General features: G+C 45.4%; 1 pseudogene across 1 annotated transcript in view; it reads left to right on the plus strand.

Annotated features, from left to right (window-relative positions):
- The window catches only part of LOC144683673 (sodium- and chloride-dependent neutral and basic amino acid transporter B(0+)-like), a 70,131-nt pseudogene that overhangs the window by 21,996 nt on the left and 24,684 nt on the right, over positions 1–23,451 (plus strand). Inside the window, exons 7-8 of the transcript XR_013577312.1 lie at positions 8,460–8,600; positions 15,198–15,426. The product of XR_013577312.1 is annotated as a sodium- and chloride-dependent neutral and basic amino acid transporter B(0+)-like (transcript). The remainder of the gene's footprint in view (positions 1–8,459; positions 8,601–15,197; positions 15,427–23,451) is intronic.

Here is a 23,451-nt window from a genome sequence, read left to right on the forward strand (position 1 = left end):
GTCCATGCCTCTATTCTTCCGACCAAAGTGCATGACCTCATACTTCCCCACGTTGTATTCCATCTGCCACTTCTTTGCCTATTCTCCTAACCTGTCCAAATCCTTCTGCAGCCTCCCCGCCTCCTCAATACTACCTGTCCCTCCACCTATCTTTGTATCATCTGCAAACTTAGCCAGGATGCCCTCAGTTCCTTCATCTAGATCATTAATGTATAAAGTGAAAAGTTGTGGTCCCAGCACTGACTCCTGCGGAACTCCACTCGTCACCGGCCGCCATCCTGAGAAGGAGCCCCTTATCCCCACTCTCTGCCTCCTGCCAGACAGCCAATCTTCTATCCATGCTAGTACCTTGCCTCTAACACCATGGGCTCTTATCTTACTGAGCAGCCTCCTGTGCAGCACCTTGTCAAAGGTCTTCTGGAAGTCCAAGTAGATAACATCCATTGGGTCTCCTTTGTCTAACCTACTCGTTACCTCCTCAAAGAATTCTAACAGATTTGTCAGGCATGACCTCCCCTTGATGAAACCATGCTGACTTTGCCTGATTTTACCATGCACTTCCAAGTATTCTGAAATCTCATCCTTAATAATGGACTCTAAAATCTTACCAACGACCGACGTCAGGCCTGTAATTTCCCGTCTTTTGCCTCACTCCCTTCTTAAACAGGGGGGTTACATTAGCGATTTTCCAGTCCTCTGGGACCCTCCCTGACTCCAGTGATTCCTGAAAGATCACCACTAACGCCTCCACTATCTCTTCAGCTATCTCCTTCAGAACTCTGGGGTGTAATCCATCTGGTCCAGGTGATTTATCCACCTTCAGACCTTTCAGTTTTCCTAGCTCCTTCTCCTTAGTAATGGCCACCATACTCACCTCTGCCCCCCGACTCTCTTGAACTTTGGGGACGTCACTCGTGTCTTCCACTGTGAAGACTAACGCAAAGTACCTATTCAGTTCCTCCGCCATTTCTTTGTTCCCCACTACTACTTCTCCAGCGTCATTTTCCAGCAGCCCAATGTCTGCTTTTGCCTCTCTCTTACCCTTTATATATCTAAAAAAAACTCTTGCAATCTTCTTTTATATTACTGGCTAGTTTACCCTCATATTTAATCTTCTCCCTTCTTATTTCTTTTTTAGTTGTCCTCTGTTGGTCTTTGTAGGTTTCCCAATCCCCTGGTTTCCCACTGCTCTTCGCCGCATTGTATGCTTTCTCTTTAGCTTTTATGCTGTCCCTGACTTCCCTTGTTAGCCATGGTTGCCTCGTCCTCCCTTTAGTATGCTTCTTCTTCCTAGGGATGAATTTTTGCTGTGTCTCCCAAATTACTCCCAGAAACTCCTGCCATTGCTGTTCCACTGTCTTTCCTGCTAGGCTCATCTCCCAGTCAATTCTGGCCAGCTCCTCCCTCATGCCTCTGTAGTTGCCTTTATTCAACTGTAATACCGTTACATCTGATTCCAGCTTTTTCCTCTCAAATTGTAGGGTAAATTCTATCACATTATGGTCACTTCCTCCTAAGGGTTCCTTCACCTTAAGATCCCTTATCAAATCTGCCTCATTACACATCACTAAATCTAGAATTGCCTGTTCCCCAGTGGGTTCCACCACAAGCTGTTCCAAAAAGCCATCTCGTAGACATTCCACAAATTCCTTTTCTTGGGATCCACTACCAACCTGATTTTCCCAGTCTACCTGCATATTGAAATCTCCCATGATCACTGTAACCTTGCCTTTCTTACACACCATTTTTATCTCCTGTTGTATCTTGTGCCCCACATCCTGACTACTGTTCGGAGGCATGTACATAACTCCCATTATGGTTTTTTTACCTTTTCAGTTCCTCAACTCTACCCACACAGATTCTACATCATCTGACCCTACATCATTTCTTGCTATCGATTTAATTTCATTTCTTACTAACAAAGCAACCCCACCCCCTCTGCCAACCTGCCTATCTTTTCGACAGGATGTATATCCTTGGATATTTAGCTCCCAGTCCTGATCCCCTTGCAGCCATGTCTCCGTAATGCCCACCACATCATACCTGCCAATTTCAATCTGCGCCACAAGCTCATTTACCTTATTTCGTATACTGCGTGCATTCAGATACAACACCTTCAGTCCTGTATTCCCCGTCCCCTTTCTCATTGTCATCCCTTTATCTGATGTGCTTGAAGTTAGATTCCTAGCCCTTTCCAAACACTCTGTCCTATTTTGTGTTCTGGAGAATTTAATAGCCTCTCCTGGGCTCTCCTTTCTTTTCAGTTTTTTCATAATTTTCCATGAAGTTGAATCCACCCCCCCGGACGCTAACCTGCTGTTTTGTTTCCCATTAGTCATACTTCTTGGAGTTTTACCCTTCCCTCCCCGCCACTTTCTAGTTTAAAGTCCTGTTGACCACCCTATTTACCCTTTTCGCTAGAATATTGGTCCCAGATCGGTTCAGGTGGAGACCGTCCCAACGGTACAGATCCCTCCTGTTCCAATACTGATGCCAGTGCCCCACGAAATGGAACCCCTATTTCCCGCACCACTCCTTTAGCCACGTGTTTACTTCCCTTATTCTCGCGTCCCTATGCCAATTTGCACGTGGCTCGGGTAGTAATCCGGAGATTATAACCCTTGAGGACCTGTTCTTTAATTTAGTTCCTAGTTCCTGATAATCCCAAACAGGTCCTCTTTCCTAGTCTTACCTATGTTATTTGTCCAGACATGGACCACAACAACTGGATCCTCCCCCTCCCACTCCAATATCCTTTCAAGCCGGTCAGAGATGTCCCTCACCCTGGCATCGGGCAGGCAACATACCATGCGGGACTCTCGATCCTGCTTACAAAGGAAGCTATCAATTCCCCTAATTATAGAATACCCTACAACTACCACTTGTCTTTTTGCTCCCCCCTCTTGAATGGCCTCCTGTGCCACGGTGCCGTGGTCAGCTGGCTCATCCTCCCTACAGCCCTGTTCCTCATCCACACAGGGAGCAAGTACCTCGTACCTGTTGGACAAGGTCAAGAGCTGAGGCTCCTCTGTTCCTGAACACAGGATCCCTCTACCTGCCTCACTTGCAGTCACACCCTGCTGACCCTGACCACTGACCAGACTTGAGGTACTTGATCTACTGGGTGTGACCGCCTCCTGATACAAAGCATCCAGGTAACTCTCCCCCTCCCGGATGTGCCGCAGCGTCCGGAGCTCGGACTCCAGCTCATCAATTCTGAGCCGAAGTTCCTCCAGCAACCAACACTTGCTGCAGATGTGGTCACTACGGCTCGCAATGGGATCTGCCAGCTCCCACATCATACAGCTACAGCACATCACCTGCCCAGCCATCTCTACTTAGATAATTGATTTATTAATTAGCTTTGCAGTGTTTTTTTTCAAATTTGGTGCAGATTTCCTACCAACCAATCAGGTCACAACTTTCCTGTGACGTCACTTTTTCAATTTTGGCTTCAGTTACTCTGTGCCCCGAGGTCACCGCTCCGGTGCTCTTCCCCCCTGAGTCTGCTCCCTGGAGACAAGGCCGCGAATCCCCGAGATAATCTAGATTTATACTCACTGCTCCGGATATGTTTTTGAACAATCCGGATTTCCACTTCTACTTGGAATTACAAAGGTCCAGTTTCAAAGACAATTATACCAGGAACCCAACAGGGATCATTTCCAAAATTCTGCATGAAAACTGTATCTCCTACAGTAAATAGTCGAACTTTGCTATGAATATTGTGATTCAATTTCTGACTGCTCTGATTGTTCTCTACCTTCCCCTCTAAATTTGGAAACACCAGACTCAACCTTGCATGAGGACGGTGTTTCATCAGTAATTCAGACGGTGTTGAACCTGTGGTTGCATGAGGAGCCATATGATAATTGAGAAGAAAGTGTGAAATTCAAGTTTCTAAAGTACCTTCGGATTACTTCTTCATTCCTGATTTAAGCATTTGTACTGCTCTTTCATCTAACCCATTTGATGAGGGATGTTATGTTGCTGTTTTAATATGTTTAATTCCATTTAAACTCATGAATCTCTGAAATTCCATACTAGTGAAGACAGTACAGTTATCTGAAACAATGACTTCCGTTCGGCCATGTATGCTGAAACATTGGTGCAGCTTTTCAATAGTTGCACACAATGTCAGTGATCTCACTTCATACACATCCATCCACTTAGAATGTGCATGAAAGGGACAATGACTCTTGATCACCACAACAAGATTTCATCTTGACAACTTAACACTGTTTTATGGGCATGGAATGGTCTTATCTCTTCAGGCACTGGTGAATTCGATCATCCTTGCAATACCAGGTCTTGGAATTTTGACAAAATTGGATCCCTGTTTGTACAATTCCTTATTTGCTTCACACAGACAGGCAAAGAGTCCAAGAAATTCAACACAAGCACAACTTCTTGTGACACTGGAGCATGTATAATGTTGTCTGGTAATGGAAGACGACTGAGTGCATCTACATTTGCAATTGCAATATGCACACCTGGACGGTGTATAAAGGTATATACATACACCAATAAGATCAAAGCCCAGCTTTGAATTCTTGCTAATGCTATTGGTGGAATGGCCTTCCCCTCCCCAAATAAACCCATTAATGGTTTATGGTCCCACATTATGGTGAAGTGTTGTCCAACCAATACTGATGGAATTTCTTCACTCCAAATATGACTGATAAACCTTCCTTTTCAAGTTGTGAATAAACCTTCCCGGCTGCAGAGAGGGTTCTGGAGACATAGCTGATTGGTCTTTCAGAACCATCTTCCATCCTCTGTGTCAGTAAGGAGATCCATCACAGGCTAATATTAATTATTTTGATGGGTCATAATGTACCAATAGACATGATGAGTGTAATAGCTTCTTGCCTTTTACAAAAGCCTCTTCTCATTGTGCATTCCATGACCACTGATGGTTCTTTTTCAATAATAAGTGTAAATATGTTAACTCTGTTGACAAGTTTGGCAAGAAGCAACTATAATAATTTACCACGCCCAAAAGAGACATGAGTTCAGTGATACTGGTAGGAGAGGGGGCCTCCTTCATTGCCCTGACTTTCTCCTCTACTGGATGCCTTTGGCTTCCATTCGGTCACTCGAATAAGTGACTTCTGGTGCTTGGAATGTACATTTCTCTTTCTTCAATTGTACACCAGCTTCCAAAACTCTTATTAAAACCTGTTCTAGGTTGGCCAAATATTCAGCTTCTGTTGATCCTGTGATCAGGGCGTTGTCCAGGTACATTACTACTCGGGAAAGTCCTTGCAATAGGCTTTCCATGGTCCTTTGGAAGATTGCACAGGCAGATGATACACCAAAGAGTAGGCGTGTATATTGGTACAGGCCCTTGTGCATGTCGATGGTTACATAGCCTATAAATGTGCTGTCCAGCTCTAGCTGTTGGTCTGTATGGCTCATGTCCAGTTTGGTGTAGGATTTTCCTCCAGCAAGCTTAGTGTACAGATCTTCAATCCTCAGGATAGGATATTTATCCAGTTTAGCAGCCGTGTTCACAGTTAATTTGTAATCTCCGCAACAGCGAATAGTTTGATCTGGTTCCATCACAGGGACTATGGGCACTACCCATTCTGAAAATTGGACTGGTTGGATGATGCCCAGCTTCTCTAAGCAGCACAATTCTGCATCCACCTTCTCCTTTAGGGCATAAGACACAGGTCTGGCTTTAAAGAACTGGGGTGTTGCCTCCAAATCTACATATATTTCAGCTTGTAGGCCTTTTACTTTTTCTCAAATCATCATAAATATGCTGTTGTATTTCCTTAACAGCTAGAGAATTCCTCCTGTTCTCACTTGAAACATTTTTGTCCAGCTGAGCTTAACTTTTTGTAGCCAATCGTGGTCCAGAAGGTGACGGCGCTGAATGGAGTTGTCGTGAATGCTACAAACCAACCGGCCTACAACATGTCATTGAACGTGTCTCCGAAGTCGCAGTGCTCCGTCAACTGCTTCAACTTCGCTATATAAGTTGCAATGGACTCTCCCAGGGCCCTTACTCTGGAATTAAACTCACATCTCTGCATAATTACTGATGATTCAGCTGAAGACGCATCTTCACGAGGTCTACTAATTTGCTAAAAGATCTAGAATTGGGCGCGTTTGGGGCTGTTGGACTATGGGTGAGATTTTATATCTTGCTACCACAGACAAGGTTGCCAAGGGTCACGTGGCAGCCTCACTTTCTGCTTCTCCTCCGCTGTTATTTCAATCCCCACAAAATAAAAACTTAGGCGCTGTATTTACTGGCACCAGTCTTCCGTGGACGAGACATAAAGGTCGATTCCACCGAAGAGCGGCATGGTTTTTCTTTCTTTCCTTAAGAACTGATGTACTTCCATTCACAAGTCGAGGTGCAGCATCGGACCTATTTATCCTCCTCGCCAATTGTAATAAACTTGGTAAACCAGACAGGTTTCTTACTTGAAACAGATAACTTTATTACAGAGCTCTTTTAGAAGCTACCTGCTTGAACCAAGTCCACAACTAGAAAACTCCACCCCCAAGATTACCCGTGCTTAGGGCTCATTCGTCAGAACAATCATGTGACCCCCAAAGGCAGTAGGAAAGGTTATACCTACAATCACCACAAGATGTCATGCTGCTACCCCTTAAAGGCATATTACAAGAATGAGTAGAATTAAAACTCATGACAAAGTACAGATATCTGTAAAAATAAAACCAGAATGTATAAATCATTTATGATTTACACACAGTTGATGTTAAAAATGTCTGTTTATGGAGCGAGGAGAGTTTGTCCAAAGATTTAACCTTGGACCTCTCCTATTTCTCACCTGTAAGCTGCCTCTCAGCGATAACATCCAAAAGCACAGTGTTGTTTTCATACGTACACTGACAACCAGTATTAACTCACCAGACTACTCAACATTTACTAATATATAAGACTGCTTATCCAACACACAGTGATGGATAAGCAGAAATTTCCTCCAATTAAATATTGGGAAGACTGAAGTCATTCTCTTTGTTGCCTCCTTCATTCTCCAGTTCCTAATCACCGCATTTATCTCTTTCCCTAGCAACGTTCTGAGGTTAAACCAGTCTGTTTGCAACTTTGGTGCCATATTTGACTCTGAGATGAACTTCTGCCCAGATACATTTGTATTATCACTAATGCCACTTTTTCCACCTCATAATATCACCTGACTTTGCCCCTACATCAGCTCAGCTGCCCCTGAAACCCTAATGGCCAGGATTTTATGTGCCCGCTGGTAACCAACCAGCCATGGGCCAACTGAGGCCCTTAATACACCAATTAATGTCGACTTCAGCGCCTCCTCCCACCACTGGTATTTGACCAGTAGTGGGATGGACATCCAAGCTGTGTGGCGAGGCTGCCACGTGACCCTTGGCAACCTTGTTGCAGACTGGGGCTGTGTCCATCATGTTCAGGCACCCTGTGCCCAATGGAAGTGCCTCTTACCCCACCCAATGGTACTCTCACCCCTACTTGTTCTCCCTGTGCCCTCCCAATGACAGCTACCCCACTCCCTCATTGGGACCTGTCAGATTGACCCAGTGAAACCCCTGCACCTCAACTGGCTGCAGCCCTATCAGTGGCCACCACTCCAATTTGATTAGCCAGCAGATCTTGGAGGTTGGACGTCCTCTGAAGTCTCAGCCTGAGGCAGTTAAGTCAGCTCGGGGACCCCCAGAGATGTGAAGGAGGGCTGACCCGTGACTTTTCAGCCGTGGGGGAGTGGGAGCGGGGCCACAGCCTCCATGTAAAATTTCAGCCAATATCTCCTTACATGGCTCGATATCATGCTTTGTTTGATAATGCTCCCGACAAGCACCTTGGAATCTTTTATTGCATGAAAGGTGTTATATAAATATAAGCATTTGTTGCTATTGTTAAGTGTGAGATCCAGAATTCCTGAACACACCAGGTCTGAGTGAGACCTGAAGATCTTTCTTCTGAGTGAAAGAACAGCAGCAATTCCCCCAAACTGTGAGATGTGCCCCTCAGGGTTTCAGTCACTGTTACAGGGACTCAGGGTGAATTCCCAACCGCTTTGGAAGGCTGGACAGGACGGGCTGAGTGATTGAGCAGATTGGGCTCATGGTTTTATTTGAGTGAAATGAGGTTTGCCGGGATAATGAGATTGAAAAGAAATCTAATCAGTAAATGTGAGGAGCTAAATATATTTATCACACTCTGATCGATTCTCCTCTTGAATTGTGTTATCTCCTGAATCTGGGATATAAATAGTTTAAATAATATTGAGTGATTTAAGTTCAGTTCCAATTTGCAACTCAGTTTTAAATATACTCTTCATGTAGTTATTGACTCCTCAAATAGCCTTTTGGATTATTTTCTGCTTTGATCACAATCCTATTAATTTACCATCCAATTGGATTCAATACTGTAAATGTTGCAGCTGCAATACAGGAAAATCTAACAAGTTCCTCTCCATGTTCAGGTGGTTTATTTCACTGCGACATTCCCTTATGTGGTTCTGACCATACTTCTGATCCGAGGTGTTACCCTGGAGGGAGCCAATAAAGGAATTGATTTCTACATTGGAAGCCAGTCAGACTTCTCCAAACTGGCTGATGCTGAGGTAAACTCACCACAACAATCCTTAGCATTTCAGTTGCACTTTTCAGTGAAACTGTTTCAGATTTATGTTTATTTATCTCCTGGGTACTTGAGACAAAGTTAAAGACCTGAGTGTTGATTTTGGATGTAGGTCGCTTAGAAGCCAGATGTCAATCATTGCTTTTTAAAAATTCATTCATGAGATATGGGCTTCGCTGGCTACGCCATTATTTATTGCCCATCCCTAGTTGCCCTTGAGAAGGTAGTGGTGAGCTGCCTTCTTGAACTGCTGCGGCCCATGTGTTGTAGGTACATCCACAGTGCTGTTAGGAAGAGAGTTCCAGGATTTTGCCCCGGCTACAGTGAAGGATTGGCGATATATTTCCAAGTCAGGACAGTGAATGGCTTGGAGGGAAACTTCCAGATGGTGGTATTCCCATCTAACGGTTGCCCTTGTCCTTCTAGATGGCAGTGGTCGTGGGTTTGGAAGGTGCTGTCGAAGGAGCCTTGGTGAATTCCTGAAGTGCATCTTGTAGATGGTACACACTGCTGCTACTGTGCTTCGGTGATGAAGGAAAGGAGTGAATGTTTGTTGATGTGGTGCCAATCAAGTGGGCTGCTTTGTCCTGGACAGTATCAAGCTTCTACAGTGTTGTGGGCACTGCACTCCTCTAGACAATTGGGGAGTATTACATCACACACCTGACTGGTGCCTTGTAGATGGTGGACAGGCTTTGGGGAGTCAGGAGTGAGATACTTGTTGCAGGATTCCTAGCCTCTGACCTGCTCTTGTAGCCACAGTATTTATGTAACTAGTCCAGTTCAGTTTCTGGTCAATGGTAACCCCCAGGATGTTGATAGTCGGGGATTCAGTGATGGTAATGTCATTGAACAGCAAGGGACGATGGTTAGATTCTCTCTTGTTGGGGATGGCCATTGTCTGGCACTTGAGTGACACGAATGTTACTTGCCATTTGTCAGCCTAAGTCTGGATATTGTCCAGGTCTTGCTGCATTTGGACCTGGACTGCTTCAGTATCTGAGGAGTCGTGAATGGTGCTGAACATTGTGCAATCATCAGCGAACATCCCCACTTCTGACGTTATGATGGAAGGAAGGTAATTGATAAAGCAGCTGAAGATAGTTGGGCCAAGGACACTACCCTGAGGAACTCCTGCAGTGATGTCCTGGAGCTGAGATCACTGACCTCCAACAACCACAACCACCTTCCTTTGTGCTAGGTATGACTCCAACCGGTGGAGAGTTTTCCCCTTGATTCCCATTGACTCCAGTTTTGCTAGGGCTCCTTGATGCCACACTCAGTCAAGTGTGGCCTTGATGTCAAGGGCAGTCACTCTCACCTCACCTTGGGAGTTCAGCTCTTTTGTCCATGTTTGAAGCAAGGCTGTAATGAGGTCAGGAGCTGTGTGGCCCTGGTGGAACCCAAACTGGGCTTCAGTGAGCAGGTTATTGCTAAGCAAGTGCTGCTCGGTAGCACTGTTGATGACCCCTTCCATTACTTTACTGATGATGGAGAATAGACTGATGGGGCAGAATTGGCTGGGTTGGATTTGTCCTAATTTTTGTGTACAGGGCACACTTGGGCAATTTTCCACATAGCCGGGTAGATGCAGGTGTTGGACCTGTACTGAAACAGCTTTGCTAGGGGCATGGCTAGTTCTGGAGCATAAATGTTCAGCACTATTGCTGGAATATTGTCAGGGCTCATATCCTTTGCTGTATCCAGTGCCTTCAGCCGCTTCTTGATATCACGTGGAGTTTAGGTTCAGGAGAAAGTTTTATCTGAATCCTTGGGATAAGCCTGAGTGGTTAATTTATGATTTTTGGCTTCTAGATGGTAGCAGATTGAAAGGACTAAAATAGGATAAAGATGTGATAAGATATGATTGGATAGAATCAGGAGGGGAGTGCTAGAAGAGGACCCTTGGACAGGCAGTCAGTCAGCAGCAGCTAAAGGAGAGTGCGAGAGGAGGACCCTGGGACAGGCAGTCAGCAGCACCTAGAGGAGAGTGCGAGAGGAGGACCCTGGGACAGGCAGTCAGCAGCACCTAGAGGAGAGTGTGGGAGGAGGACCCTGGGACAGGCAGTCAGCAGCACCTAGAGGAGAGTGTGTGAGGAGGACCCTGGGACAGGCAGTCAGCAGCACCTAGAGGACAGTGTGAGAGGAGGACCTGTTTCTACCTGTCAGAGCCGAAGTGTGACGCCAAAGGCAAACAGGTAGGTGATTGGTGGGTATCTCTTCCGTGTCTCTTTTGATTCGCCAAGTGGTTTCAATCAGGAGACGTTATTACAGCTGAACAGTACAGTTAAGAAATTCACTTTTAAAATATTTATTAATCAATTAAATAGAATAGAGATGGCTGGGCAGGTGATGTGTTGCAGCTGTAGTATGTGGGACATGATGGATGCTGGTGCAATCCATGGTGAGCACATCTGCAGCAGGTGTTGTCTGCTTGAGGAACTCCGGCTCAGAGATGATGAGCTGGAGTCCGAGCTGTGGACACTGCGGCACATCAGGGAGGGGGAGAGTTACCTGGACGCTGTGTTTCAGGAGGCAGTCACACCCCTTAGATTAATTACATCAAATTTGAACCATAGTCAGGTTCAGGAGGGTGTGACTGTGAATGATGCAGGTATGGGGATCCAGAATTTAGCTTTGGAGGAGCCTCAGCCAATGCCCTTGTCCAATAGATATGAGGCTCTTGCTCCCAGTGTGGACATGGGCACAGACTGCAGGGAGATTGAGCGAATTGACCACAGCACAGTGGCACAGAGTGTCATTAAAGCTGGGGGAGAAAAGAGAAATGTAGTAGTAATAGGGGATAGCACAGCACAGACAGAGAGCCCCGAAGGCTGTGTTGCCTACCTGGTGCCAAGGTTAAGGACATATCTTCTGGGCTGGAGAGGAACTTGGAGCGGGAGGGAAAAGATCCAGTTGTCGTGTTCCATGTAGGTACCAACGACATAGTTAGGACTAGGAAAGAGGTTCTGCTGAGGGACTACGAGCAGCTCGGGGCTAAATTAAAAAGCAGAACCAGAAAGGTAATAATCTCCAGATTACTACCTGGGCCATGTGTAAATTGGCGTAGGGTAAATAAGATTCAAGAGGTAAATCTGTGGCTCAAAGATTGGTGTGGAAGAAGTGGGTTCTGATTCATGGGGCACTGGCACCAGTACTGGGGAAGGAGAGAGCTGTTCTGTGGAACGGGCTTCATTTAAACCATGCTGGGACCAGTGTCCTGGTGAATCGTATAACTAGGTTTTAGATAGGACTTTGAACTAATTAGTGGGTGGGGTGGGGGTAGGGTTCAATTGAAGGGAAGTTTGAAAAATCAAAAAGAAATGAGAGAGCAGAGGTGCAGGGTAGTGAAGAGGCAAACAATATTCAAAGTGTGACAGGAAGGGGCAGAAAATATAAGCAGAATAGTGCAGCAGAAATTAGAACCAGAATGCGCAATAATGGTAAAAGTCAAAGCTTAAGGCTCTTTATCTGAATGCACGTGGCATTTGTAACAAGATAGATGAGTTGATGGCAAAAATAGAAATAAATAAATATGACTTGATAGCTTTTACAGAGACATGGTTGCAGGGTGACCAAGATTGGGGCCTCAATATTCAAGGGTATTCGATGGTTCTGGAAAAGTAGGCAAAAAGGAAAAGGAGGTGGGGTAGCTTTGTTAATAAAGGAAGGTATCAGTGCACTAGTGAGTAATGATATAGATACAATAGATCGCAATGTGAAATCAGTTTGGGTGGAAATAAGGAATAGCAAGGGGAAGAAGTCACAGATGGGAGTCGTCTATAGGCCCCGGAAGAGTTGCCTCACTGTAGAACAAAGTATAAATTGGGAAATAATGGAGGCATACAAGAAGGGTGCTACAATTGTCTTGGGTGATTTTAATCTGCATATTGACCAGACAAATCAGAAGACGTAACATGGAAGACAAATTTGTAGAGTGCATCAGGGATTGATTCTTAGAGCAATACATTGTAGAACCTAGCCAGGAACAGGCTATTTTAGATCTAGTAATGTGTAACGAGGTGGGATTAATAAGAGATATTGTAGTTAAAGACCCTCTAGGGGGTAGCGATCACAACATAGAATTTCAAATTCAGTTTGAGGGCGAGCAACTTGGGTCTCAAACCAGCGTCCTCAACTTAAATAAGAGCAATTACAGATGTATGAAGAAAGAGTTGTCTAAAGCAGGCTGGGAAAATAGATTAAGGGGAAGGTCAGTGGCAGACATTTAAGCAAATATTTCATAATGCTCAGCAAAAATTTATCCCAGTCAACAACAAAGACTCGAGAAGGCTGAACCACCTGTAGTTAACAAAGGCGGTCAAGGAGAGTTCCGATCAAAAACAAAGGCAAACAAAGCGGTGAAATCCATTGGTAGGCCAGAGGATTGGGATTTTTTTTAGGAACCAGTAGCGGATGACTAAAAAGCTAATAATGAGGGAGAAAATTGATTATGAAAGTATGTTGGTAAGAAATATAAAAACAAACAGCAAGAGCTTCTACGGGTATATAAAAAGAAAGAGAGTGGCTAAAGTGAGCGTGGGACCCTTAGAGGATGCGACTGGAGAATTATAATGGGGACCTGGGAAATGGTAGATAATTTAAACCAATATTTCGCATCAGTCTCCACAGTGGAGGACACTATAAACATTGCAAAGTTATCAGCTAAGCAGGGAGCTAATGGGAGGAAAAATCTTGTAACAGTCTCTATTTGACAAACAAATGGGACTAAAGGCCAACAAGTTGCCAGTACCTGATGGCCTGCATCCAAGGGTTTTAAAGGAATTGGCTGCAGAGATGGAGGAGGCATTGATTAAAATATTCCAGAACTCACTGGATTCCGGGAGGGTCCCAGCAGATTGGAAAACTGCTAATGTGATGCCCCTGTTCAAGAAGGGATGGAGACAAAAAGTAGGAAACTATAGGCCAATCAGCCTAACATCTGTCATTGCTAGAGTCCATTATTAAGGAAGAAATAGCAGGGCATTTAGAAAAGCCTAACACAATCAAACAGAGTCAACATGGTCTTGTGAAAGGGAAATAACGTTTGACAACTTTGCTAGAGTTCTTTGAGGATATAAGTAGAGTTGATAAGGGGAAACTGGCAGATGTAGTGTATTTGGATTTTCAGAAGGCATTCAATAAGGTGCCACATAAAAAAGTTATTGCACAAAATAGGAGCTCACGGTATTGGGGGTACTGTATTAGCATGAATTGGGGATTGGTTAACACACAGAAGACAAAGTCAGGATTAGTGGAGTGCCTAATGGAGTGCCTCAAAGATCAGCCCTAGGGCCTCAATTATTTACTACCTATATTAATGACTTGGAGGAGGGGGCAGAGTGTAATGTATCCAAATTTGCTGATGATACAAGAATAGGTGGGAGGGCATGTTGTGATGAGGGCATAAGGACTCTGCAAGGGGATATAGATAGGTTGAGCGAGTGGACAAAAACCTGGCAGATGGAGTTTAATGTTGGAAAGTGTGAGGTCATGCACTTTGATAGGAAGCATCAAAAGGCAGAATATTATTTAAATGGAGGGAGATTCCAAAAAAATGCAGCACAGAGGGATCTGGGTGTTCTTGTGCATGACACACAAAATGTTAGCATGCAGGTGCAGCAAGTAACTAAGAAGGCAAATGGAATTTTGGCCTGTATTGCTAGGGGGTTGGAGTTCAAAAATAGGGAAGTCTTGTTTCAACTGTGCAGGGTGTTGGTGAGGCCGCACCTGGAGTACTGTGTACAGTTTTGGTCCCCATGTTTAAGAAAGGATATATTGGCATTGGATTCAGTTCAAAAGAGATTCACTAGGCTGATTCCTGGAATGAAGGGGTTGACATATCTACAACGGCTCAACGGGTTAGGCCTTTATTCATTATAGTTGAGAAGAATGAGGGGTGATCTTATTGAAACGTACTCGATTCTGAGGGGGCTTGGCAGGGTAGATGCTGAGAAGATGTTTCCACTATTGGGATAACCTTGAACTAAGGGACATAGTTACAAAATAAGCGGACACTCATTTAAAACTGAGATGTAAAGGAATTTCTTCTCTCAGATAGTAGAGAATGTCTGGAATTCTCTACCCCTGAGAGTTATGGAGGCTAGATCACTGAAAGTATTTACAGAGGAGGTACATAGATTTTTGAAATATCGGGGAGTTGAGGGCTATGAGGAGCTGGCACGAAAGAGGAGTTTGGGCCTGGGGCAGATCAGCCATGATTTTATTGAATGGCGGGGCAGGTTTGAGGGGCCGAATGGCCTACTCCTGCTCCTATTTCTTATGTTCTTAGAATATGATGGGACAGGACAGATGGTGGGAGACAGGATGGGGCGTGATGTGAATGGAAAAGATGTCATGGGTTCATGATGAAGAGCAATGGCTGCCATAAACTTTTTGATACCTGTTTCAGTGTAGTTGCCTATAACAAGTTAAATAATAAAAATTTCAGTTAAATGCTGTATCAAAACATGTGTGTGGGTCATTTAATTTTAACACAGTAACATGTAAGAGGACATTCAAAATTAAGATATTCTTTGAAATCTCCCAATGCTGACTAATCCTCCTTTCTATTTACCAGGTCTGGAAGGATGCTGCAATACAAATATTCTATCCTAACTCAATCAGCTGGGGAGGCTTAGTAACGCTGTCATCCTATAACAAATTCCACAATAACTGCTACAGAGATACCATTGTTGTCTGTGTTGTTAATTGTGCTACGAGTGTGTTTGCTGGATTTGCCATCTTCTCCATCTTGGGACACATGGCTCATGTACAAGGCAAGCCTGTTTCAGAAGTTGCACAGTCAGGTACCTTCAGACTTAAATTGACTGTCTTCTGTTAAAATGTTTCTAATCTGGAGATGAGGGAATCTCAGCCTTTCCATTCTGTTGGTAACATCTGGATCCAGTAGTTTAGAACTAGAAATAGTTTGGTATAAATTTGCTGAAGTTTACAAAAGGCACCACCACACTAACTGATCGGCTGCTTGTAATTCACAGAGGTATAAGCAGAAGTGTAAAGCTATCAGGCTCATACAACTTTAACCATCTCACAATCGGTTTGATATGACATGACGCACAATTGTTCCATTTTACAGACATACAATATACAACATGCAAATAAGAGCAGCTGAAGAAACTGAGTGCAGACTTGGAGTCTGATGAGTGGGGTGGGGGGGGCGGGGGTGGTGAGGTTTAAAGTGTTAATTTTGTTCTTAAATATTGCTCTTAAAATCTAACCTAGTCTGCAATTAGCAATAACTGAAAAGTGCTGTGTACTTTCTTTCTTGTAGTTTAGGCAGGGTAAACTCACTCTCAGCTGTAGGAGCTGAGTAGTTAATTAGCTAACTGGTTGAATCTGGTTACTGTAGCACCAGTTCAGTTTACTATAAATTCAGGGCTCTTTAGTGCAGCCAAGGCAAAATGAGTGCAGCTCAGGAAACTGAGTGCAGACTTGGAATTTGGTAATTGGGGGAGTTTGGGGAAGGGCGGGGGGAAAGGAAATGTTCATTTATTTTTTCAATCTTTCTCACCTTGTAGCAATTGGTTCTTATTCTACTACAGGGAAAGGAGCTGCTGTTTGGTGAGTATCTGGTAAGTGGGTAAGTTCTATTCTATCCCTAAGGTTTAAAATAGAACACAAATTTGTGATAAATTTCATAGAATATTTTAAAAAGCAACATAAATAAGGGAATAATATAATTAAGTAATTATTTAAAACACATTAAGGATGACAGGAGAGGTGATGTGTCAAGGCTGCAGCATGTGGGAGCTCCTGGATAATATTGTGACCCAGGGCAAACACGTCTGCAGTAAATGTTTGCGGCCTGAGGAACTTGGGCTTAGAGCCGTTGAGCTGGAGGCTGAGCTGCAGACTCTGCGACACATCAGGGAGGGGGAAAGTTACCTGGATGCATTATTACCAGGAGGTAATCACACTCTTTAGGATAGGGTCTTCTGGTTTAGTCAGTGGTTGGGGGACAGGAAAGTGTGACTGCGAGTGAAGAAGGTAAGAGGGACCCAGAAGGTAGGAGTGCAGGAGTGAGAGCTCCAAAAGGTTTGAGGTTCCCTCAGCTTGTTTGGATGAGAGTGGGGGCTGTAGGGTGGATGAGCAAACTGACCATGACACCATGGTACAGGAAGCCATCCAAGTTGGGGGAGCAAAAAGGAATATAGTGGCAGTAGGGAACTGTACAGTGAGGGGGATTGACATGGTTCTTTGTAGCAAAGAGTGAGAGTCCAGACGGCTGTGTTGCCCGGTGCCAGGGTTCAGGATATCTGCTTGGGGCTGGAGAGGAACCTGCTGTGGGAGGGGGAGGATCCAGTTGTTGTGGTCTGTGTAGACCCTAATGACATGTGTAGAACTAGGAAAGAGGTTCTGTGTAGACAGTATGAGGAGCTAGGCTCTAAATTGAAAAGCAGAACCTCAAAGGTTATTACCTGAGCCGCGTGCAAATTGGCACAGGGTACATAAAATTAGAGATGAATATGTGGCTCAAAGACTGGTGTGGGAGAAGTGGGTTCTGGTTTGCGGGGCACTGGCATCAATACTGGGGAAAGTGGGGTCTGTGCCATTGGGTCGCTCTACGCCTGGGCTGTGCTGGAACCAGTGTTCTTATGAACCGCACAACTAGGGAAGTAGAAAGGGTTTTAAATTAAATAGTGGGGACAAGGAATCAAATGTGGAAAGATGTGATATATTAAAGGGTAGAGACAAGGTAAGAGTGGAAAATAGTAAGATAAAAGCAAAAAACTGCAGATGCTGGAAATCCAAAACAAAAATAAAAATACCTTGAAAAGCTCAGCAGGTCTGACAGCATCTGTGGACAGGAACACAGTTAACATTTCGAGTCCGTATGAATCTTCAACAGAACTAAGGAAAAATAGAAAAAATGTAAAATATAAGCTGGTTTAAGGTGGGGGGGGTGGTGGTTCAGGTAGAGCTGGCTAGAGGGCCAGTGATAGGTGGAGATAACCAAAAGATGTCATAGACAAAAGAACAAAGAGGTGTTGAAGGTGGTGATATTATCTAAGGAATGTGCTAATAGGTGACATTAAGGGTAGAAAGCAGGATGAGCAAGGTACAGATAACCCTAGTGGGGGTGGGGTGGGGGGAAGGGATCAAAATAGGCTAAAAGTTAGAGATAAAACAATGGATGGAAATACATTTAAAAATAATGGAAATAGGTGGGAAAAGAAAAATCTATATAAATTATTGGAAAAAAGGGGGATCGGAAAGGGGGTGGGGATGGAGGAAAGAGTTCATGATCTAAAATTGTTGAACTCATTATTATGTCCAGAAGGCTGTAAAGTGCCTAGTCGGAAGATGAGGTGCTGTTCCTCCAGTTTGCGTTGAGCTTCACTGGAACATTGCAGCAGGCCAAGGATGGACATGTGGGCATGAGAGCACGGTGGAGTGTTGAGCACGGTGGAGTGTTGAAATGGCAAGCGACAGGGAGGTCTGGGTCATGCTTACGGACAGACCGAAGGTGTTCCGCAAAGTGGTCACCCAGTCTGCGTTTGGTCTCTCCAGTGTAGAGAAAACCACATTGGGGCAGTGAATGCAATAGGCTAAATTGAGGGAAGTGCAAGTGAAATGCTGCTTCACTTGAAAGGAGTGTTTGGGTCCTTGGACAGTGAGGAGAGGGGAAGTAAAGGGGCAGGTGTTGCGCCTTCTGCGGTTGCATGGGAAGGGGTTGAGGTGTAGGGGGTGATGAGGAGTGGACCAGGGTGCCCAGGAGGGAACAATCCTTGCAGAATGCCGCCGGGGGGGTGAAGAGAAGATGTGTTTGGTGGTTGGCGGAAATGGCGGAGGATGACCCTTTGAATGCGGAGGCTGGTGGGGTGATAAGTGAGGACAAGGGGCACCCTAGCATGGGAGGGAGAGGAAGGTGTGAGAGCGGATGTGCGGGAGATAGGGAAAATAGTAATATTGGAAATGTGGGTCAGAGAATGGGAGGAAGGGACAGAGAAAAAAACCTAAAAATGCACAAATAATTAAGACTAGATGTTACAAAGATAACAAAAAGACTAAACTAAAGGCTCTGTATCTGAATGTGTGTAGCATTTTTAACAAAGTAAACAAATTGATAGTGCGCATTGAAGTAAATAAACATGACTTGTTAGCCATTATGGAGATCTTGCTGCATGATAACAAGGATTAGGTCCTGAATATTGAGAGGTATTGAAAGAATAGGAAGCTAGGTAAAGGTGGAGGGGTAGCACTGTTAATCAAGGATGGCATTTGTGCAATAGTTAGAGATAACCTTGGTTCAGGAGATCAGGATATAGAGTTTGTTTGAGTGGAGATGAGGAGTAGTAGGGGAAAGAAGTCACTAGTGGGAGTGGTCTACAGGCCCCCTTAATAATAACCACAATGAAGGACAAAATATGCAAGAAGAAACATTGTGTGCTTATCATAAAGGGAGAGCAGTAAGCACGAGTGATTTTAATCTACATACAAATTGGAAAAATCAATTTGGCAGTAATAGCCTGAATGAGGAGTTCATAGAATGCTTTTGAGATAGTTTCTTAGAACAGCATGTTCTGGAACCAACCAGAGAGCAGGTTAGATTAGACTCGGTATTGTGTAATGTGACAGAGTTAATTAATGACCTCAGAGTGAAAACACCCCTTGGTAGCAGCGACCACAATATGATTGACTTTTACATCCAGTTTGAAAGGGAGGAGAGTGGGTCTAAGACTAGTATTTTGAACTTCAATAAAGGCAACTATGTGGGGGTGAAAGCTGAGTTGAAGTGAACTGAGATACTAGGCTAGAGGGTAGGTCAATAGAGAAGCAGTGACAGACATTTATGGGGATATCTCAGACTGCTCAGAATAAGTTTATTCCTACGATAAAGAAAAATTCTAAACCATCCATGGTTAACTAAAGAAGTTAAGGAAAGCATCAAACTTAAGGTAAAAGCATTTAACTGCACAAAGACAAGTGGTAGGTCAGATGACTGGTCAGAATATAAAGAACAGCAGAGAATGACTAAAAGGTTAATCGGGAGAAAGAAATTGAGGGAAAGCTAGCTAGAAATGTAAAAATGGATAGCAAGAGTTTCTACAGGTATTTAAAAGGAAAAGAGTAAGTAAAGTGAGAGTTGGTCCTCTAGAGAGTGAGCATTTCTATTTTACTCATTCATGGGATGTGGGCATCACTGGCTCGGCCAGAATTTATTCCCCAACCTTAATTGCCCTTGTTCAGACAGCTTTTGAGAGCCAACCACATTGCTGTGGGCCTGGAGTCACATGTAGGCCAGGTAAGGACAGCAGATTTGCTTCTCTGGGGGACATTTCGTGAACCAGATGGGTTTTTACAACAATCAGCAATGATTTTGTGGTCATCATTAGACTTGACTGAAGTATACAAGATCCTGAACGGCCTTGACAAGGTGGATGTCGAAAGGATGTTTCCTCTTGTGGGTGAGTCCAGAACTAGGAGGCACTGTTTTAAAATTAGGGGTTGCCCTTTTAGGACAGAGATTAGGAGAAAGTTTTTCTCTCAGTGGGTTGTGCAACTTTGGAATTCTCTGCCTCAGAAGGCAATGGAGGCGGGGTCACTGAATATCTTTAAGGCAGAGGTAGATAGATTCTTGTTAGGCAAGGGAATCAAAGGTTATTGGGGGTAGATGAGAATGTGGAAGTCGAAACACAAGAAGATCAGCCATGATCTTATTGAATGGTGGATCAGGCTCGAGGTGCCGAATGTCCTGCTCCTATTTTGTTTGTTCGTATAAGGCAGAATTTTCCCTGAATTGCACTAAGTTTGGTGACGGGCGTAAAAAAAGACATTTTTTCTGCCAGCCGCAAAGGTGGATTCATCCACCTCCCGGTGTGTCCTGCCACATTAATAATGCGTATACGGGCAACACACCAGATCACTGGCAGTCGGGCTGTGACCTCAGTGCTTCTTCGCTATGGGTGCCATATTTAAAGCGCAGCCTACTTCATGTGTACAGACTGGGACTGCTCCAGGCAACAGATGACCCTGGAAGCAAAGAAGACAGCAGCCTACTTCATGTGTACAGACTGGGACTGCTCCAGGCAACAGATGACCCTGGAAGCAAAGAAGACAGCAGCCCCCACATTTAGCGATGCCTCTCTGGGGCGCCTGCTGGATGCAGTGGAAGCCTGTTGCAAACTCCTGTACCTCTGCTCTGGGCGAAGGCCAGCCACCAAGCTCACCAATCCAGCATGGCAGGCGGTGGCAGCAGTAGTGAGCACGAATGACCTCCAAAAGAGGACAGGCACCCAGTGCCACAAGAGGATGTATGATCTCCTCCATTCTGCCAGGGTGAGTCACTCTACTCATCACTCCCAACTCACAAGTCCAGCACACATCCACAGGGTATGCACTCACTGCCAGCTCAAGGGGCATCGCCACCCATTCTCACACAAACACCCTCATCTCCCCTGCCCATGTCCCCATGCCGTCCATTGCACCACTCACACTCCACACATGCCAGGATTCCTTCTCATTTGGCCTGGCAGGCACCTTGCTTACACTCTCTCCATCTGTCTCCATGCAGGATAAGCTAGCCCACAACAACAAGGAGACGTCCCAGACGGTGGGGAGGAATGCCCATGCTGAAGGTCCTCATGGCCTTTGAAAACTGAGCCATCCAGCTGGCCGGTGAGGAGCTGGACCGGTCCTGTGCTGACGGTGAGGTTGGCGGTGCTCAACCAAGTGAGGATCCAACACTACAACATCCATCAAACAACCATACTGTGAGCGATGCCTCCTGTTTCACTGTCCCTTGCCATGCATTAATTATCTATCTTTTCTCTTGCAGGCACAGCTGGGAAGAAGCCAAGGGAGGCCTGAGCCAGGTTATCGACTTCAGCCACGAGGTCTCCTCAGAAGAGGAACCCACAGACACACCAATGGAAGATCTATCACGGACCTTGGTTCAGAACATTGGTCCTGCACTGCTGCCGGAGCTGTACTCCATTGCTATAGCCCTTTGTGATATCCATCAATGTCAACGCAAGAGGTGCACGGAGCATCTCAAACTCATTCTAACTGCCCCTTCGTCTCAAGAAGGCAGCCAGGGGCCCTTGGGCTCCCATAGGGAGCAGGATCAGCTTGTGCACACCACACGGCCATCCACCCAAGTGTCCAGGAGTGCCCAGTCCATCCGATTCCCCTGTTCCTCCAAACCCCGACCTCTGATTGTTTGCTCCACCAAAGCCCCATTCGCTGCACGAGCCTCGTTATACCGTCGCTCTGCTGCAGTCTGAGGCCGCCGCAAGGGCATCATCAGCCAAGTCCTCTCTGGGTAGCCCTTGTCCCCGAGGAGCCAACCCTGCAGCCTCTGTGGACCCTGGGAAATGCCAGGGATCTGAGACCTGCTGAGGATGTAGGAGTCATGGACACTCCCTGGGAATCATGTGCAGACCTGTAGGATGCATTTGTGGCAGTTGCAGACTAGCTGAACATTCAGCAAATGGAAGCCCTTGCAGTTGACATCGTTGACTGCTTCCTGCCATGGAGATCTAAGCGTCATGTGTGTGCAGTCAATGGCACCCTGCACCTGTGGAAAACCAGAGAACTGCACCAATCCCAACGCTCTTACTTCCTGGCTTTCCTGATTCTGGTCAAAATTCGCCAAGTTCTGTGCCTTCCTGAAGATGGCGTCCATGACCTCCTAGACACATCTGTGGCTAGAGGCTTGTGAGATCCCGCATAGGTCAACTGTGGAGTCCTGGAAAGGAGGCACTGGTATGGAAATTGAGTGCCGTGGTCACTTTCACAGCCACTGGCAGTAGATTTCCTCCAACTCCCCGTGACATCAAATCCTGCAGCAGGTGGCAGATGTGGCCGACTAGTTCTCTAGACATTCGCAGTCTTCGGCGACACTGGTTCTCGCTCATCTCGCCATCTATAGAACCTGGGTCTAGCAAGGTACCTACGAGCGACAGTTCACTGTGGATCTTCAGCTGTGTGCAGAGGTGGCCCTGCTGAATCTTTAACCTGAGGGTGGTGCTCCTCCCTTTGCCAAGCCAGGCACCCCCATCACCATCTTCCTCTTCTGCTCCATAGGCCACTCAGCTTCATGCTGTGCTCTCAGCTCAAGCGCAGGAATTATCTTAACCTGCACTGCAAAGCTGCACTGTTAACTTTAGCCATGAGGGATACTGGTCCAAACCTTAATAAACACATTGCAAGGGGCTCTGAGTGCCTCCATCAGTGACTGTTCCCTGCCCACTTTTCACAACGGGATTCTACAATTTACCCAGTCATCTATTTGTTCCGCAGGCGCTTAAAACTCTCATTAATTTGCAAGGGGCAAAGGAATAACGATATATTTCCAAGCTAGGAAGGTGAATGACTTGGAGGGGAGCTTCAAGGTGGTGGTGTTCCCACATATCTGTTGCCCTTGTCCTTTTAAATGGTAGTGGTTGTGGGTTTGGATGGTGCTTCCGAAAAAGCCTTGGTGAATTCCTGCAGTGCATCTTGTAGATGGTGCACACTGCTGCTACTGTGCGTTGGCGGTGGAGGGAGTGAATGTTTGTGGATGGGGTGCAAATCAAGTGGGCTGCTTTGTCCCGGGTGATATCGAGCTTCTTGAGTGTTGTGGGAGCTGCACTCATCCATGCAAGTGGGGAGTATTCCATCGCAAAACAAAAACAGAATTACCTGGAAAAACTCAGCAGGTCTGGCAGCATCGGTGGAGAAGAAATCAGTTAACGTTTCGAGCCTTCACGGCCCTTCGGCAGAACTGAAGCATAGTTAGGAGAGGGGAGAAATATAAGCTGGTTTAAGGTGGGGGGGCGGGGGGAGAGAGAAGTTGAGGGTGTGGTGATTGTGGAGATAAGCAAGCA

This window comes from Cetorhinus maximus, chromosome 8 (genome assembly GCF_964194155.1).
Source record: "Cetorhinus maximus chromosome 8, sCetMax3.hap1.1, whole genome shotgun sequence".
In the NCBI taxonomy this organism is placed as follows: domain Eukaryota; kingdom Metazoa; phylum Chordata; class Chondrichthyes; order Lamniformes; family Cetorhinidae; genus Cetorhinus; species Cetorhinus maximus.